Source organism: Haplochromis burtoni, unplaced genomic scaffold (assembly GCF_018398535.1).
Source record: "Haplochromis burtoni strain Fernald_Lab_line unplaced genomic scaffold, NCSU_Asbu1 Contig_12, whole genome shotgun sequence".
NCBI lineage: Eukaryota > Metazoa > Chordata > Actinopteri > Cichliformes > Cichlidae > Haplochromis > Haplochromis burtoni.
In genome coordinates, this window is record NW_024582373.1 from 2,041,280 (window position 1) to 2,060,994 (window position 19,715).

Consider the following 19,715-nt stretch of genomic DNA (forward strand, 5'->3'; position numbering starts at 1 on the left):
CGGTGACATTTGACTTTGATGTGAAATCATCAAAAAACTTTTCACCAGTTTCGTGCTACAACTACGGAAACTTAAACTCGATGGTTATGTTTGTGTGCAAGGTAACGCTGCAAACAGTGGTTAGAGCTTCACTGCAGATGGAGATTTTACTTGAAAACTTCAGTCACTACTACCCAACTTGCCTGTCCTCTCATGTTTTCCTACCTGAAGGCTGCTCGGGTCGTTGTTGTGGCAGTCCTCTATGCGATTCAATCCCCTCTGTAGTGAATCTTTTGTTCTTCAGGCGCAGTTCAACTCCATCATCTGGGACTGCAGCTGGTGACAGTTTTCCTTGTTCTGCTCTGCTGCCTCTGTGTTTCAGTGACCCTCCTGCTCAGAGCAGAGAACAGAACAAGGACTAAAGTTGCCAGCTGATGTCCAAGTTGGTGGACATGGAGTCCATCTATGGCACGAGGCTCAATGCAGACGAGGGATTGAGATGTCAAGCAACAATACTATACAGTATTTACTGGGGGGAACTGTTCACATTTCCTTTGAAGATTGCTGTCTGCTTTCAAACATCATAGTTGTGCTCGGCTTGGGATATACTATCATGACCTGGAAGTTTGAGCGGTATCTTGTTTTTGCTTTCAGTCCATTGTCCGTTGTAGTTTTTGGCTTTGCCTGTTTTTCCTGTACAGTTCCTTTTAATTTCCCCACGTCACACACGTTCTACCAGAGTGTGGGTATCATGGTGTTAACTGTTGATAGGAAAACCTGTGTCGGCTTTACCAGCTAATCAGGAAATGAACATTCTGAATACTTTGTCTGTAAAATAGCATTAGTGCATAGCTCTTTAGTCATAATGAGGAATGGGTCTATTGTCATTCAGAGTCGTTTTTAGAGAAAAATAACAGCACTGTCCAAATATCTCAACTTCACACAACACAAATGCAGGATGTAGATATTTAATCAGCTGGGACTTTGGTCATTAAGTTAAAGTGACAGGATTTGTATCCAGGCAACCATATGCCGTATGTGTTCAGTTGGGAAAATTATGATTCACATCTCAGATTGTGATCCCACACAGATTTAAAGTTAAGTTCTCAAAATGTCTAATACTCCTGTGGAGGCCTTTTCTTTTCTTTTCTTTTCTTTTCTTTTCTTTTCTTTTCTTTTCTTTTCTTTTCTTTTCTTTTCTTTTCTTTTCTTTTCTTTTCTTCAGCACAGTTCAATAGTCCTAAACTTTACTTGCTTATGTTTGAATCAGCTAAGCTGTCTGGTATTTTGAGCGTTGCAAGATAACAAACTTAATCTGAAAGAAATTGAATGAGTCTGTTATAGTTTATGTCTGTTGCCGGGCTCAGTAGCGTGATATCAATACCAGATGAATTTCTTCCTCAGTTACAAATTTGATAGACTGTTTGCTATCCGTTTATTGAACCATACTGCAGGGGGGAAAAAGACACAATGATACAAGTGAAACTTTTGTTGGATAGCTCGAACTCTGCGGCATTTAAAGTCAGAGGTTTTGGATGTAATCTGCAGCACTTCAGTGAGTTGTCGTCTGAAAAGTGCAAATGCTAAATGTAAAATCTGCCCAAGATAATTATTCATCAGTTCATGTTGTAACGATTTGGTGTATTCAATGTGGCTATGTACACATGCATCTCTCTCTGGGGGCTTCCCGTGATGCACTGAGTGTTTCTTCTTCACTCACAGTGTTTATTCAGCTCTCTGCATGTAATCATTATTATTGTTATTAATCTCTGGCTCTCTTCCACAGTGTGTCTTTTGTCCCGTCTTCCTCCCCTCACTCCCATCTGGTCATGGCAGATGGCTGCCTCTCCCTGACCCTGCTTCTGCTGCGGGTTTCTTCCTGTTAAAAGGGTGTTTTTCTTTCCCACTGTTGCCAAGTGCTTGCTCAATAGGCGGGAGGGGAGGGGGGGTCACCTGATTGTTGAGGTTTTCCCTGTATTGTTATAGGGTCTTTATCTTACAATATAAACCTCCTTGAGGTGACTGCTGTTGTGCTTTGGAGCTATATAAATAAATTACAATTAAATTGAATTGAATTAAAATATAACAGTCCTTAGATCTGACAGAGTGACCTTTCAACTTTGCTATTTTGTCCTTCGACTCATCTCCAACTCCTTGCACTTGGTCTTCCTGTGACTAAGATCCAGGAAGAATCCAATAAAACAGATACATTATGTAAATGTTTTTCACCAGGAAATACTCTTGACCCTGCGACGTTATCCTTGCATGGAATAAAACTTTTATGATGAGAACACGATATTTATCCCTTGAGTGCTTGTAATCCTTGTGCAACAAATAGCAGCGCATTAGCTCGTCTCCCCTCTTTTCTGCGTGTGTTTATGCTGTTACTTGGAGCAAATGTATGTTCAGTGTGCTTTGTTTGTGCTCTGTGCTTATGTGTCACTGGTCTTTATGAAATGAAGAAGGGTGAGCATGGATTTGCACAAGGTGGGGGTGGCTGTACAATGAAAACCGAGCCGAGGCTTTCTCTTGGAGTCCTGTTTACATTTTGCTGCAATGGGCCACTTGAAAAGGCATCGGGTGGAGTGATGTTAAATGAGAGCAGTGCACAGTACACACAACTTGCCTTGCTTGAAAGTAACAGCTTTAGCAGCGGGTTGTATTAGCAAGTTCACTGTAGAATGACGCAACAGAGCTCACAGGAAGCCCGTTCCCAAGCGTCCCTTTCCCTGCCATGTACCCTCAAGAGAGACAGCTGTTTGTTCAGAGGGCAGGGGAGGGAGGAGACATGGACGGCCCAGCAGGGAGTGTTTGCCTTGCTACGGCCTGTTGTCTCTGCGAGGTAGAGCCGGGGATGATACTGCCTGAGCCGTAGTAAAACAAGGAAACATCAGCAAAACAGAGATGCTGTAAAGAAGCACAAGAAATCAGGCTGCATAAACTTGTTAGCTTTGATAACACTGGCTCTAAGAGTGTCTGCTTGCACTGTCTGCCGTTTGTATATAGCACTGTTATCAGTCAACACCCCCCCCCTTTCATCTCATTGACACCCTTCTCCCTCGCTCCTGCATTGCTGCAGTACAGGCACTTGTCTCCTCCTTGGCTAAGCCAGCCCTCTCTCTCTTTCCCTCCCCTTGTCTCCAACCTTTCCTTCCTCCCCTCCTCGCTCTGCCGTTCTTTGGCATCCTTCAGTTTAGCTGCAGCTTCCCACAAGGCCCTGATGGGTCAAAGCTACACAGACGCGCACACACAAAGCAGTTTACAGCAGCGCCATTCACGCACGGACCTCTCGATCCATCTGCGACTCGGCTCCTGCGGAAGGCAGCCGTGATAGTTTTAACAAAGTTGTCAAATGTCAAGCAGACACGTGAAGAGAGAAATCTAAAAGGGCGGGTGTCGTGGAGGGGGGCACAACAAGTTGCTGTCCCCTCACTTGAGCCTTGCCAGTTCAGCTCATGAGTTCAAAACTGCAGGACACGCGAGTGGATGGATAAAAGATGGAAGCAGAAAAGGTTCGGGGGGTGGGAGGAAGGCAGCAATCATCAGGATGGCAGCTGGTAAAGATGTAGCATACGGCAAGGGCAGTGAAGGTGTCGCTGTGACTGCAGTCTGCAGAGCTCTTAAGCAAGTCACATTCATCATTCACTTTGAATCATGTCTATAGCAAAGCTGTGTCGAATAGATGTGTCCTTTTCATGTTTTGACCAGTTTTTTTTTTTTTTAAAAAACAACAAAAAAAACCATTTGTTCAGTTCAAGGATTTATTGCCTTTTCCAATCATTTTGTAAGAGGGTGTAATCAGTAATCTTCACCTTCCTCTCTGACAGGTGGGTGTAGTTCAAGAGTCTTTTACAGAGAGAGCTCAATGTACAGGCTTGCATCAGAGAGACGAGGGGTTGAGAAATTGCCACTGACTGAAAACTATGGCTGTGCTTTTTGGAGGGAGGCAGGTGTATTTTAAAGTGAGCCATAAAACCTATTTGTTGCTGTATTTATATGATGCACTGAACTTCCTCAGCAGATGTGGCCAACCGCCTTTATCCTTGAAGCATAATGTTTCATTCTGAAGCAGAGGCTCGAAACTCGCTCTGTCTCTATGTTTCCGTCACTTTCTCGCCTTGAACGGCGCTGATTTAATGGACTTTATGGAATACCTGCGTTATGAGCCCGATTATTACACATCTGCCACTTTAAGCCAGAAATGAATTTTGTTTGAATGTCGTCACAGAGCATTAAAACGTTAAACCCGTTTCCCTCTTTTCAGTCATTTTAAACCATGTCTTTTATAAAGCTAAGCAATAAGTAGCCTTGAATTTAAGTTACATGATTAACAACATTGATGACAGCATGGACATTTATCAGAAAACACAAAGCTCTCTATTTTAACCCTCTCATCACCAATAGTGTCCTGCAAAATAAAGATTAATGGCCTGTTTCAAAGGATATGCACAGTTTACCTCAAATGCTCAAGGAGACAGCAATAATCAACGGTAATAAACTGCACTGAGTTTTTTTGTTTTCATTATCTTTTATTGTTTGAAAGCACCGGCAGACTTGTTCGGCTTTAATTAAGGATGTCTGTATGCTTGTTTTCATATGACTGTTTTGAGTGACGGCACGCAGCGAGGAGAGACACCGAACCAGCGTTTCGTCAAGCGTCATCTGTGCGTAGCTCTTTTTGTTGACTTCTAGTCAAATGGATGATTCCCGAATGACACGCAGATACTGATCGGCCTAGCGAGGCTTAAGCCTACTTTAAAGTCACAGATGCCATCGCCGGGTCTAATTGCATTATTGATCAGTTTGTGTCTGTTGGAGCGTTTTGCACACGTAGCTGCAAAAATTAGATTATTTTTTACTGCTTACGTTTCCAGGCAGCGCGCATTTGAATATTTATCAGGTAAACAGAGCACTGAATTGAAGTGAGGATAAAAAGGATATTGTTGTGAAAAGGAGTGCCGATGCGTCTGATTATTTATTTTCCGCTCTGGTTTTAAACATTGGTGTAAAATAACTCTTGTGTCTGCGTGTTTATCCGAACTGAAGTCCTTGGGCGCACTCCTGTAACCGATAACAAACTCGGTATGAAGAATTTCAAAAAGGAAATCAATTTGCTTTCAGGATGGTAACTGACATTTTTCCGTCAGAGTATCAGTTATCCAGTTGAATAAATCTATTGATCTTCGCATCTCAAACTCCCATTGATTTGTAACCTGCCCGCCGCTCAGCAAGCCGTCATTACATCATTAGAGAAACTGCTGCATGCTTGAATTTTGTGATTAGTTTGGGATCTCCTCAAACTAATAGTAGTGACTTAAATGTTGCTCATCTGACTGGCCAGTCATGGCTGATGATTAATGCTGTTTGTAAATCGTCATCGTCATGATGTCGTCTAATAATAACGCGTGTAATTAATACAGCCGACACGTGGTTAAATCTCAGTCAACTCTGTCCAGGCAACCTGATGATTAAGCAAAGAAAAAGCGTGCTTATAAACTATGTGCTGATATTCGGAAATGCAGATGCCTTGCAGATGTATTTTATAAAATCCTATTAAACACAACTTTATGAGCGCCCATTAAAAGCATAAATCTCATAAATATCATTACTGTTGTACAAAACGTTGCTTGTCGTGCAAAATTTCTTGTATGATCATCAAAAACATAATTTAAAAAAACTGTCAGGTTAATTTTGAATCGATAACTTTTTTCTTTCCTCCCTCTTTTTATTTTATCATCTTCAATTCAAGAAATTAACCAGGTTGATGATTCATTCCATTTAATGGCTTTTGAAAGGTATTGATACTCAATACTGTCTATTTGATGTTTACTTATATTCTAATTGGGAAATGTAGTTATTATCTTTAGTAGTTGTCTTCAAGGCATTTTGTTGTCTGTAATCTCTGTTTAAATATATTTTAGTGAAATATAAACTCTCAACAAGCACTTTATTAGGTGCACCTTCTCAACTGCTTGTATTAGCCAGTATTAGCCAATCATGTGGCAGCAATTTGATGGTTGAGACTACCCGCTGAAGCTCAAACTGAACATCAGGAAGTAGAAAAGATATGTTGATTTGTTGGAGTATTTCGGAAAATGCTGATCTGCTGGGATTTTTTTCCCAGACAACCATCTCTGGGGTTTACAGAGAACAGATAGGAAAAGAGGAAATATCTGGTGAGCAGCAGTTTTCTGGGCAAAAATGCCTCGTTGATGCTAAAGGTCAAACTGCTTCAACCTGATAAGAAGGCATCTGTAACTCGAATAACCAGCGCTAGATGGTAGAGTTAGAATTTGACTGAAACAACGTGAAGTCATGATGCCCTATACAGTTTGGGCTTGTGGTGTAATGGTGTAATGGAGATATTTTTTAGCATACTTTGGGCCCCTCAATATCAACTAAGCATTGTTCAGACACCACAACCCAGCTGACTGTTGTTGCTGACCATGTCTGGTGACTATTTATGACCACAGCTTGCCCATCCGGTGGCTGCTTCCAGTAGCATGCCATGTCTGTAGATTCAAATTCCTTCCACAGTCACCAGATCTTAATCCAACAGAGCACATTTGGGATGTGGTAATATGGGTGATTCATTACGCATGTGCAATTGACAAATCTGCAGCAACTGTGCGATGCTGTCATGTCATCATGCACCAGAATCTCTGAGGAATGTTTCCAGCATCTTGTGGTTGTGCCATAAAGAATTAAGGCAGTGCCAAAGGAAAGGGGTCCAAGCCAGTACTATCAAGGCATGCCTAATATAGTGGCATGTGAGTGTATTTATTAACCAGCTTCTGTGTAATCTAGTAGTCTTCTTTCTTACAAGCAGGTGTTCCTTATAATGTAAACACGATGTTGGCATCCATGTAACAGAAGTCTGAATAGGAATAATTTTTCTTGAGGATCTTTTGATGTTAGCTGAAATGTGCATAATCCCACAGCCACAGCCTAAATACTGTGTTTATAGGGGCTCCACTTTGCTGTTTTTTTTAACCTACGTAATCGCATTAGGACTAGATTATTTCAGTGTATTAATTTCACTGCACTTCCTGTGATGGTATAGGGTGACTTGCAGCAACATTTTAATTATATGAAATATGAAATACAATAAAAAAAAAAAAAAAAACACACACACACAAAAAAAAACACAAAATAATTGGCCTAAGAAAAAAAAAGTCTAAAACCCTGTGAACTGTGTTAAAAGGCGGGTTGTGCTGTTATTGAAGGGCTGTCTTTGTTCCACTTAACACCAGTGATCAAACTGGGGTCATGCTATGTCGGTCAGCTTGCCAGAGGTTGATTGAAGCTGAAGCTGTTAAACCTCTAATATGTAGTAATAACAGCTCTAGGTGATTAACTCCACATACGCATTATTAACACCCGTTATAAAAAAATAAATAAAAGGAAGGTGTTTAACGTCATGGTTCACTTGGATTATTTCAGAGCTGCAAAAATTAGTTGCCAGCGGGAGGCAACTTGCCCAAACACCTCCTCTAACATCTGATGATACAGAATTGAGAGAGGGAGAGTTGCAAACAGGTAGAAACAGTGCTGGGGGGTCGAACAGTGAAGTAGGCCCTTGAGGAGGGTCGAGAATCAAATCGCATTGGAACAGGATTGAGTAGAAGAGCAGAGGAGGCAGGATGAGCAGCATACTGGTGATGAGGATTAAGATTGTGGATAGGAGCGTGAGGGCAGAGAGATATGGAGACAGGTTTTTGTTTTTTCCTTTTTCCCGAGCATCAGTGATGTTGACTAGCTCACTTTGATTTTAGGTCACGATGTCATTTGGGAGGATAAAAGGGCAGAGATGAGAGGAGGAGCAGGAGGTGATATGAGGGGAAAAGTGACAAGCTTTAACTAAGGAGTCGCCGGCAATGCGGTCTGATCCGTCATTCATTTCAGCGTACTCTACTAGATGCCGCTTATTATCGTCAGCTTTGCTTGGTCGGTGAGTCAGCACGACGTGTGATTTCAGTAGCTTGTAAAGCAGAGGCCATCACATCGCCCGCAGGCGTCATCGCATTGCTGCCCAGAAACCCTTTGAGATTTGAAAACTGGGCTGTCTGCTTATTTGACTGCTGTGACTTCGATTCCCCTACTCTGCAGGTGGGTGACATGACAGTAGCTTCACAGAAACCGGCCCAGTTTCTGCTGTCCAAAGTCTGTATGAGGGTAAGCTGCTTCTCCACATGGCCCCACGGCACAGAGCCTGTGAATATTTGATGCTAGTTGTGAAAGGCCTGGAGTGAAGCGTTTGTTGTTATTAAAAATCTGACAAATAGGACCCAAATGTAAAATCCTGGACGTACCATGTCAGAAAACACGATTTTATCTGAAAAAAAAAAATCCTACTGTAGACTGCCAATCACAAACAGTCAGCATTATTTATTCTAACACTTATTTTATTCCGTGTTAACACACAAGGTACACCTACTGCGTCATTTCCTGACGTGCTCAGTACTAACAGTCTGCCTGAGTCACTCATTTTGTAATGCAGAGTGAGAATGTGGCTGCTTCTTATCTCATCACTGGTGAGTATTTAAAAACGAGGTCTTAACCCTTAATTTCCCACGGGAATGCTGGCAGGCCAGTTTTACACGTGGTTTTTAAATGACCGTAACGCCATTAGATACAAACTTTAAATGGTTTTGGAAAGAGGAGCAGACAAGCTTGACAGGGGCATTCGGTGTATCGCGCTAGCATGAAGCATTCACAAAGCCCTGCTGTCTGAACACAGACAGAGAAATGAGCTCCACCTAGTTTTTTCAGTGTCCACGTCATCGTAACTCCTCAGCCATTTTGAGCTAAAGAGAAAAGTCGAATGGTTCTTGAATGATGAGAATTATTTTATAACCCCAAACAGTAAGTCCAGGTGATGGCCATGGGTCATGCTATGCTGTAAGTTCCAAAAGTATAGTTTCTAGCCCAGGGTATTGTCATTATGCTGTCAGGAAGGGGGCAGCTCGGACGCCTAACTTCATGAACACGATAACTAATCTACTAGTAGACGGAGGGTTCGCACTGGCAGCCGACATTATTTTACTGCTGTGTGACACAAATTTGTTAAAACTCACTTCTTGAAATGTACTTCAAAACGTACCTTTTCCAGAAGTGGAAGTGCTGCTTCACTTCTGTGTATTATACTCCCAGTGAGAGGAGTGTAATAACCATTATTCTTTTACCATTCATGCATGTAAAAAGGTAAGCAGTACACAGGGTTGTTCCTGGTTCATGAGGGGGTGACTGCACATATAAGGCTTATATGAAAAAAAATCTGTGCATTTTATGTTTGAGGTATTGAAACCTCATCAAAACCTCATCAGATTGTAATTCAAAGATTTCACTGCAGATTTTCCTTAATTTTTAAGCCTTTTCTCAAACCTAGATATCTGTCACCTCAAGTCTTAGCAGTGATACCCCCGCCTGGGTCATTCAGACAGAGAGCATTAAACTCCTCGTTGTCTGATTTTTAAGGAGAAGCTAGGGAAGGCACAGAAGAGGCATATGGTGTTACACACCCTCTCTAGGCCTAGCAGAAGGCCGTGGTGAAAGTGGAAACTGGCACCAAACACGTTGGCCAGAGGGCCAGTCAGGCACACGGGCTGTAAAGATAACCCGCCTTGATTACGCTTACAGTTGGAAAAACAGCATCGCAGTTAGAAAACACTGAGGCCAAAAAATGAAAGGACTTGTAACAGCAAATGCCCACATGAGGTGAGCTGTGTGTTTCTGTGCCGCAGCTCCTTCAGAAGTGTCTGCTCCAATCTGTGTCTGATTGGCATTCGTGAGCTCAGTTCGCTGGCTTATGTGCATGCAATATGTCCACGCAGACCACGGCTAAATAAAACCTCAGGCAGACTTGCTGACCGATCCAAGAAGCAAAAATATTTCTGTGAATTCTGTTGTCCAGACTTTTGTGGACTATTCCCCTGATAATGCAAGATGGTTAACAGTACTAGCTGAACAGTGAGATGACTAAGACCAAGCATTGATATTCTTGGCATTTTTAGAGAACCCTGTTTTTGCCGGGTGAACTTTAATCTTTTGGCATCCAAGTCATATTCAAGGCATGGACACAGTCACAGAGGGGAAAGCCTGTCAAAGTTCCTGAAAAGAAGCATTCTCAGGCTCTGCTCCATAAATAACTGATGCTGCTTGAGGAGGAGTTCACATTGGTCTGTGACAGACCGGGCGCTGCCCTCAGTGTGACCTTGCATGATTGCAGAGAGCAGAGTCACAGGACTCTCAGGTCAACTCTCAACTAGGGCTGCCACGATTTGTCGACTAGTCACGATTACGTCGACTATCAAAATCGTCGACGACTAATTTAATAGTTGACGCGTCGTTTGAAGCTTTGTAAGATCCCAAAAGACACAGGAATAATAGCAGGATTTAAGAGTGTAATAACGGACTGAAACAGAAGATGGCAGCACTGCATGTACAAGGATGCCAGCTGCCGTTAAACCCCGAAGAAGAAGAAGCTGTGTCCCAGAATTCATAGCGCAGCCCAGCTCAGTTTCCAACAATGGTGGCAGCTAGTTAGTTTTAATATTACTCCTATTATCTTTCTGGGTCACAAAATAAACGGTTAACATATTTTCAGGCGAGAATGTAGCTGTGTAAACCTCAAATATCTGCTCAATTTATCAAGACACCACATATTTCCAAAAAGCGCTCTGACGTTTTCGGAGACGTCTGTTACCCACTAGCTCGATGGCTAGCCGGGGGCAAGGCTCACTAGAGCCGCTGAGAACACCGGATTCCCGGCAAATCGTTTTCAAACCCACTGCCTCAGGTTAAACATATATATAAGTCACTTAGACAACTTAAAAATGTTATTGTTTGGCTTTTTTCAGTATTTTATTTGTTCCTGAGTAAGTCGGTTTGGCTGAGATTAAAGTTATAGTTTTTACACAGCTGAATAAACGTCACCAGGCAACTGATTATCAGAAGTGTGAGATGCTCGATAATATACTCCGGTGTCCCGTTATATTTTAGATAGCAAGGAGCAGACGGCTGAGTTTATTAAACTCCACCGAAACAATCTGCAAATGTCATTAAAATTTAATAAACATCTTGTCATCATCATCATCTTGTCTTTATTTTTAGTTAGCACATACCTTAAACACTTAAAGCTGTAAGCTAATGATAGTTATATAAGAGCAGATACATGCTGGTGCAATAAGCTGTACGTTGTACATCCAATGAATGCAAGATCTGATTAGTCGACTAATCGCAAAAATAATCTGTCGCTAGTCGACTATCAAAATAATCGTTTGTGGCAGCCCTACTCTAAACCCAGGGAATATTGGTGAAACAGGCACAGCTCTAGTTGTTTCTTAACCATTTATGGTAATCGCGCCTCTCTAATAATGTGTTGCAAATCCTTCAATGGGTCACCAAATGAAGAAAGAAACTGCATTGTTTCTATAACGGGAGATAAATTATATAATTTGTTGTGGTATATCCTGTAAATTCTATAATTACCCTCCTCTTTCATCTTTGGGCCCTGCATTCTGGCCAGGTGGATGGTTTCAGTGTTAGCAGGCTAGCTCACTGGTCTGCCCTATTAATCAAACAATGATGCAAATTTCTCTGAGAAGAAAGACCAGAAACTCCCCAATGCACCCAGTCAGGATTAATAGCCACCTGGCTGCCTTGGAAATTTAAATTTGACATTTTCATTGTTGAGCTTTACTTCATGTTTTGTCTCAGCTGACGTTTTTAATTAGTCCCTCAACTGAAAAGCTTGATGAAAGCGTTGCATTTCCTTTACCCTTTTAAATACTCACATCTTTGGAGTTGAGGATGGATGCTGCTAAAAAGCATTCATATAACAGGAGTATGGATCAGCTTAGATTTAGGGAGGAAGAACCGCGCCTACGTGTTTCACGGTTCAACATTTTCTGCTTTTGTGCCGAGCTGTGCTGCTCATTCACTTTGAATGTGTTGCTGTGATCTGCTGCTTACGTTTAAAGTCGAGGACTTTTCGAGCACCAGTCCTGACAAAATGAGACGGTTGCGTGTGCAGTCCAGCATGTTGTGAGACGTTACCCAGCTCTATATGAATAAAGCTGGGAAAAGAAAGCTAGCTTAGGTTAGCCTGGTTAGGTTCCCTTCTAAGTGAAAGGTTGTTGTTATGACAATCGCACCAGCAAAGATACCCATGCCCGTCTCAGACATACCCTCATGCATCTTCAAGGCCACCTGTAAATTTGAATCCTCCCCAAGGACAGTTACAGTTATTTTCATTTCTGATAAATCTAATGATTAGTTAGGCACCTACTCGAGTGCACAGGACAGTTGGGAGAAAGAGACATAAGACAAAGATACAGATAGTGAATGTCATGGTCTGATATTTTACATGTATTAACAATAGAAAGCCTACAATAGTGGTGCTATGCGAATCAATGGTCAGCGACTAGTGCTGCAGCTGTCTATATGTCACCTATGTCTTGGAGGATAATAAGATGTTGCCTTTATGCCTGTCAAAATTTCTTTTGCAGAAGTGTCATGTATTTTTAGATTCAGTTATAACTCCAAAGAATTAACTATCAGGACTCCATTGTGAATAAATGTCCCTAAATACACTTTGATATCATGGAAAGAAAATGCTGCTCTTAATTTTCTGCATTATCAAAGTGATCCAAACTTCCTGTTTGAATAATACATCAATGGGTACAATGGGAACAGGACGTTTGGCTAATGTAAATATAGGCCAAAAATGATCTCAAGCTGTAGGCCATGGTGTAGCTCACTACATTCACTTAACTGCTGGACAATCCCTTACAGCATTATTGTAACTCTTTCATTTAGTCTGAAAAACAGTACTGTTACTGTGTGTGTGCAAGATGTTCAGAAAGGCGTAACCTGGAATATAAAGCTTTATGACCTTAATGTTCAACCAAGTAAACATGTTTACGGGTATTATGAGTCTCAAGGTAGAAAGTTTGCGTATTTCACCGTTAGCGGAAACCGAACTTGACGGTCAGATTTTGGAAGCCAGGCAAAAGATAAAACAGAAGGGTAAAGTGGAGCATCTTGTGCCTCTAAGCATCAGTGATGAGAGATAAATTGGTGGTGACCTAGTACTAATGCGTGCTCTGAACATGATATATTATTCAGTGTGGGTTTTGATAAATGTGACCATGAACTCTGAAACCTAGAGGGGAATGTTTTTGCCACAGAAAATTGTGTCTGTGCCTCCTTATTGGACCATTTACAGTCACATAAAAGTGCATCCCATGGAAACTGCCTTTTGGCACATGTGGACACGCAAACACTTTAAAACATACTGTGAAAAGTATTTTGCACTCGTCTCTTCGACGTTGCCCTACTGCAAATTTTAAACACTCTCTCATCTAGATTTCCTTCAGTTGTTTCAAGGTGTTTTACAGTTTCTTTGCATGTACTGCCCATTTTAAACTCACCAAATATGAGCCATAACACAAGTCTCCATTTCATCCTTCATTAGCTATAGTGTGGTCATTTGATCAGATCATTGTCCTTTTAAAACATCCGCCTTACGCTCAACTTCAAGACTGATGCAGATTCGTAGTGAAGTCATTTACTGCAAGCTGCTCAGTCACTGAGACAGGGACATGGGAGCAGCTTCAAAATAAAAACACTCGACTTCACGGCACCACACATTTCTGCTGTTACATCTCTGTCTTTGATTTGTCTGTACAGAGATGAATAAAGGCTTTGCGTGTTCCTGCCTGCTCATTGGCAAAAGGCACTTTTACTCTGTTTGTTTGGAGATCAAATTGCACAATCCCTTTCTGATCACTGATCAACAAATCCACGCGTTACCTGCAGATCCTGTGATGACACGTTGGGATTTTTGGCTTTTTTTTGGTATCAGCTTTACTAAGTTCCCTAATACTTTAAGTGATGCTGGAGTCTTTACATCATCAGATCTTTGTCTTCTCCACCTTGGAAGTAGATGCCAGAAAAATCTGTTGCCATCTTTTTTTTTTTGTTTGGTGTCAGACAGCGCTGCTGTAGGGTTAAATAGTCTGTGGCAAATTGGTAGTTAATTGAAAGCAAGGGCAATTTTAGGTGATTGTAAATGTATTTAAATGTGCTTTTATTATACGGAAGAATCTTTTCACATCCCTTCCTCGATGCATGGCCATCCAGAACCTTTTCTTTTCTTAGAGAGTAGGTTTCATCTGTCACTCTGTAAAGACAGTCTAATATTTGGGCTCTAATCTGGAACCCCTGATTGAAGTTTTATGAATTTGAAGGTTTGATAAATGCTGTGGTATTCTTAGCTCATCCACAGATTGAGCCCCCCCCCCCCCCTTTGTGTCAGCTTTGTTATTTGAACACTTTGGAAACTAATGAATGCTTAGATATGATACAATACAAAAAAATATGATAAAAGTTCCACATATTCCATAAAGTCGTCCTTTATGACAGACTATTTAGTAGATAGACTTTGGCACAAACTTGGGGACGATGTCGCAGTTTCTTCTGTGCCCAAAGCAGCAGCCGTAGGAACAATTAGTGTGGTAGCCACAGAGGAGCATTGTGCAGTCTTGGAGAGAGCAAATGGGAGCTACTTTATTTCTCAATTCAAAACGACTGTTTTACCCATCTATAATTAATGCGCCTAGAAACTGGGTAATGCCAGTGCAAAGTGTAGCTCTGCTCGCAGAGGGGTCCTATAACGGTGGAAAGTGTGTACAGATAAGAAAAATACTCCCAACGCCGCTGGTGATTGGAGGAGGAAATTTGGGAAGATAATAAGAACTGAGCATTGCTTACTCAGCGGCATCGATCGGAGCGTGTGGTACGTGTAACGTGAAGGAGCTACAGACCTCCACCTTTTCACACTCTTGAGGTTTAATCGATGCTGTTAAGGTCACCGGTGAGATCAGGGCCAGTGTGTAAACTGTGTGTAGGCAAAACTGGATTTGCATACTCTCAATTATTTCTAAGAGAAGAAAAATAAAGCTGGAGGGGGGGAGATAAAAAAAAAAGATAAAAACAACAAAGAAAAAAGTTCCACCTACTAGTCTGAAATGGCATATTGAGAGGAAAAGTATTGCGTGACTAAAATTAAAACACTGACACAAGCAGCTAGTGCCATCTGGTGCATGAACCATCAAAGAGGGTCTCGGTGTGCCGTCGCGCTGACCACACGCACATGGATGTGTGTGCAAGCACTAATTTCTGCATACTCTCAAATGTGAGCCCAAGAACAGTGCCGGTCCTTCTCGTCGGGATCGAATCCTTTGAGGAGCAGCGCTGTGGAGCACAATAACCGAAAGCTGTTGTCTTCCAAGTAGAGGCGTGAAAGCCTGCACTGCTGTTTAATAATGCATCAGGTTCTAGTGTTGTTGGTCTCAGGGAGGGGAGGATGGGTAGGGGGTGATAGGGGTATGACGGTCAAACTGGGCCCGCACGTCAACAATCTGATTCATTCACTTCTGAGATGTTATCTCGTGGATTAAGCGGGCTATGAGCTGGAATTAATTATCCAAAGCATGTTCAAGTCCTTTAAGGCAGTTTATTGAAATGGAATGAGCAATTAAGCCGGAATTATTTATGTCTTGCTGTAACTATCTTGGAGGGGTTTGGTGTTTGGATATCCTAATCAGGGGAGGGTTGCTTTCACTACCCTGCATTGCAGTGCAGGGATCTGATCGGCACGGGCTTTTGTGGGGCACACTCTGCTCTGACACCGTTTCCCTGTCGGCGTGCGAGTCGCGATTACTTAATACCGAGGCGTTCAAGAATGCGACTGCCGATTTCATATCTGTTAATGGCTTTCACTGGGCGAGGAACACTGCCGAGAGAAAAGGCAGCATTTTCCTTTGTTGCATAAGCTCGTCTGTGCTGAGGCTGGAAAAAATGACGGTGATTGCTGTCACACTGTTCTCAAATCCGCTTTCTTCTGTAGCAATTGCTGAGTGGCCACCTTATCGAGGTGTATTTCTGAGGGGTGGGACGATTCGCTTGTGTGCCTACAGTGATTTGTGAGAGCCTTGGAAGGGGCACAGCTGTGCTTTTCAACTTGTTAGGCTCAAAGTGGAGAAATCTGGGCTTCAAGGGGCCGAGCGGACGAGATCTTGCCCTTAAGGCAGAATATAGAAAGTAGACGTAGCATGAGATGGCCTTTTTTTTCTGTCCTATTTACTGTTGTTCACTTCAAGAATAAATCAATAATTTGATAATAAACTGATGAGGATTTTTCTGGATTTGCTACGTTAACGATGCCTCTGGGCTCTGCAAAAGACATTCTCGTTAGTAGACACTCCGTAATTAATGATTTGTTAAATTAAAGACTCATTCATGTCAGTTCACCTTAAGTTTAACTTTATGGCTCATTGTGTGGAAAAATGCTTTATTTTATCACTTTAAATGGCTTCATTTTGTTTGTTTTGACTAAAAATGCTTTTATCTAAACAGTGAATATAGAAATTCATAGAAAAATTGTCCTTTTACATAATTGTCGATATTTAATTACTTGTTTGAGAATATAAGGCATTCTTCACATTCCTGGGATTGAGCGGAAGAAAGGGTTTTCAGCTGTTCCAGTCAGCAGTCTCTTAATATGCTATAAAAGAGTAATAAAACCAGAAACACGAGGTTCAGGAAAGACTTGGAAATCTTAACGGCGATCGTTGTGCACAGACATTCCTTCTAGCAGGTGATAAGGTGGTAGAAGTGGTGGATTTTCAATTTAATACCTCGTAAACCTCATTTGCCTTCTCTGGGATTCCACCTGGGAGCGGCCCTGTAAGGCTGAATCAGCATGGGTGACGCTGCTTTTTGTTTGTGATATATTGCAAACTGGTGGCACATTCGTCCCTGTTTTAAGTGTTGAACATTACGGGTGCACCTCTTAGACACGATGCGTTCACTGCCAACCCCCTGCGTGCCCTGTCCTGTCTCTTCAATGTGCAATGTGCACATTTAGCAAACAATAGTGCAAAAGTCTTGAGCCACCCTTCATTTCTTGATATTTTACTTCCAAGGAGCCAGACTTTCCTGTCAGTGTTCTTGAACAATAGTTCTGAAGGTATTCAAACTTTTTCTTCGGACAACATGTTTTATTTTTATTTTTTGTTTTTTGTTTTTGCACTCATTTTTAATTCAGTTCTTGTACCTGACAATCTTTATTTTTCATTCTAACTCCAACAAATAACTGTAATTTGTTCAATTTCTTTAGCAAATCTGCCAAAAAATGGCATAGTTTGACGGGAATTAAATAATATTTTTGCACCAGCAAAATAATTTCTAAAGAACTATTAGCTGAAAACTTGGCATATCTAAGGATGTTAAACATTTTGGGGAAACTGGACAAGTGGAGGACAAATGAAGTGACAGGCTTAAAAACTGTCTACAGCACATGAACCCAAAGTCCTTTATTTAAGAAATAGAATAAAAATCCAGCAAAGACCTGACACAGGGCCTGAGAGATGCATCTGGCCCTTCAATCGATCCATCTACTGCTCACCAAAGCCTCATCAGAAATGGTCACTGATCACTGTTTGGAAGAGCGGTTTTTAAGAAGCCATTCTTAAGGGAAACTGTGAGGAACGATATACCGAACACACTGCCAAGAAAAACACAATCGGTGGAAGACAGTCGGTCCTGGATTGGCCTGTCCAGATCCTAGACTTCAACATTTTTTAAGCAGTGTTAGATCATCATCACCAAGGAATGAAACAAAAGGAAACCAAAGTCCAAAGAAGACCTTTGAATGTACTCCAGGAAGCCTGGAGAACTATTAATGACGACTACTTAAAGAAATTACAAGCAAGCTTTGCTAAGAGAGTGCAGACTGCTGAAAAGTAAGGGTGGTCATACCAAATGCTGACTTTCAAGCTTGTAAGAGTTTCAAGCTTGTATGCTTACACATTTTTCCCGTTTTCCTAATAGAATATAAAGAAATAAGGAGTGGCGTAAGACTCTTGCACAGCACTGTGCAGTGACCTCCTACAAACTTCAGCTTCTCGGGAATCAGATCTTCATCTCGCCTTGACCCTCGTCTATCAGAATGATAGAATGATTACTGCAAAATTGATCTGTGTGTTCTGATTCTGTACTGGTAAAAATGGACATAAATAAGGATTTTAAACATGTCTGATATGCAGGCATGAAATTAAAAAACAAAACAAAAGATCATTTCAGTGTGTATGCTCAATGAAGCCCAGGATGAATCTATTCTTTATACTGAATCAACATGGGTGCTACGAATGTGCCCACGTTATCTGCTCTGTAGCCACAACCCAGGACAGCACATTACCACATAGATGGATGCAGTCATTGTGCAGATAAATGGCAGAGGTTTCCACTCCTCCAGAAGGGCACCGTGAAATGGGAATTATGTCACCAACATTATTCCTCAGCGCCGGTGTCTGTAACACATTTGCGCTCACACAGGCACACTTTGCAGCCGTGCTCGGGAGCCGGTGATTTCCCCGCGGTGTGTCTGGAGTTAAAATGATGTGTTTGCAAGGATGAAGAGGTTTTTAAAATGCAGTGTCATCTTGGGTTTAGATTCAGTTGCAATAGCAATGCTTAAACAAAAGAAGTGCTGCCCACACATCTAAGCTACTGCTGTGGTTTTCCAACCGGGGTTGAAGTAGCTGAGTTCATCTGATGGGGCTGTGGGTAAAAATGTCGAGTACTGCCACAGAAGTAGCACGCTGTGTACACAGTAGTCGGTTACCAAATGTAGCATAACCAGATTTCTTTATATCAAACTAAAAATAGCCCTGTTTCTTAATTTTTTTCCCCTGGCATGAACAAAACCATCAGTGAGTAGTGTGAACCCACCCTCAGAGCAGCTCTGCTAGCAACTTATGAATTTGTATAGCTGCGCCAGAGGAGGAGGAAGCTAATAAATCTTGCAAATTTCTCCAAATGCATCACCTGACCTGAACTAAAAACAAGAGCATCATTATGCTGCTGGAATTAAACACAACTAACATAGCGGAGGGATGATGTCGATGTAGCAGCGATGCATGTAGTAACCCGTGCACCCGCCCTCCTCCATCCTGAAGCCTGGCGCTTGTATGTGAGGTTGTTCTCTGTGAGGATGATTTATCTTTGCTGCAGATCGGTTTCATGCCTCTTCACTGTTGCTGTGTAATACGAGAGCTGGGAAAGACACAGCTGTTTCCTGTTATCAACATTTTTTTTTAATCTTCTACAGGAATTTATTATGTAATCTTCTGGGTCTCTGTTTGCTTACTGTGAATTTAGTACACTCAAAATGTAGACGTGCACATATGGACTGTGGTAAAAAGCAGCAGTGGTTATAGAGCACGGTGCTGATGAGAGTTGAAGGAGATCAGAACCTGCACATCACGATTCTGTGTGAGTCGGACAGAGATGGAGGCGGTTAGGGAGGGAGGGTGAATTCGAGGGGCAACCCCCCTTTCTAGACGAGGGATTCCTTTACTGCAGTGATCAGCAGTACTCCCCCCATCCCTCCCCTCTCGTGCTCCTCTCACTCATAGCTTTTCTCTTTCAGTCTCCCTCCCTCCCTCCCTCGTCTTCCTTCTCTTTCTTACCGCCATCCCTGCCAAACATACACACTCCACAGTCACGTTTCGGGTGGGGAGGGACTGTCTGCTGCAGGGTACAGTATATGCAGCACATGGTCAGAAACGCAAGCGAGCTTGTGACTCGCACGTTTTTACTCCAGCCTCCATTTATCTCCATCGCTCCCCCGCCACCCCTCCATTTATCCTCACGTTCATTCTCCCCGT

The 19,715-nt window shown here is 42.0% G+C and overlaps 1 protein-coding gene across 2 annotated transcripts in view; it reads left to right on the plus strand.

Moving 5' to 3' along the window:
- mcu (mitochondrial calcium uniporter) overlaps nucleotides 1–19,715 on the plus strand; it is an 80,768-nt gene that overhangs the window by 27,037 nt on the left and 34,016 nt on the right. The window lies entirely within an intron of this gene.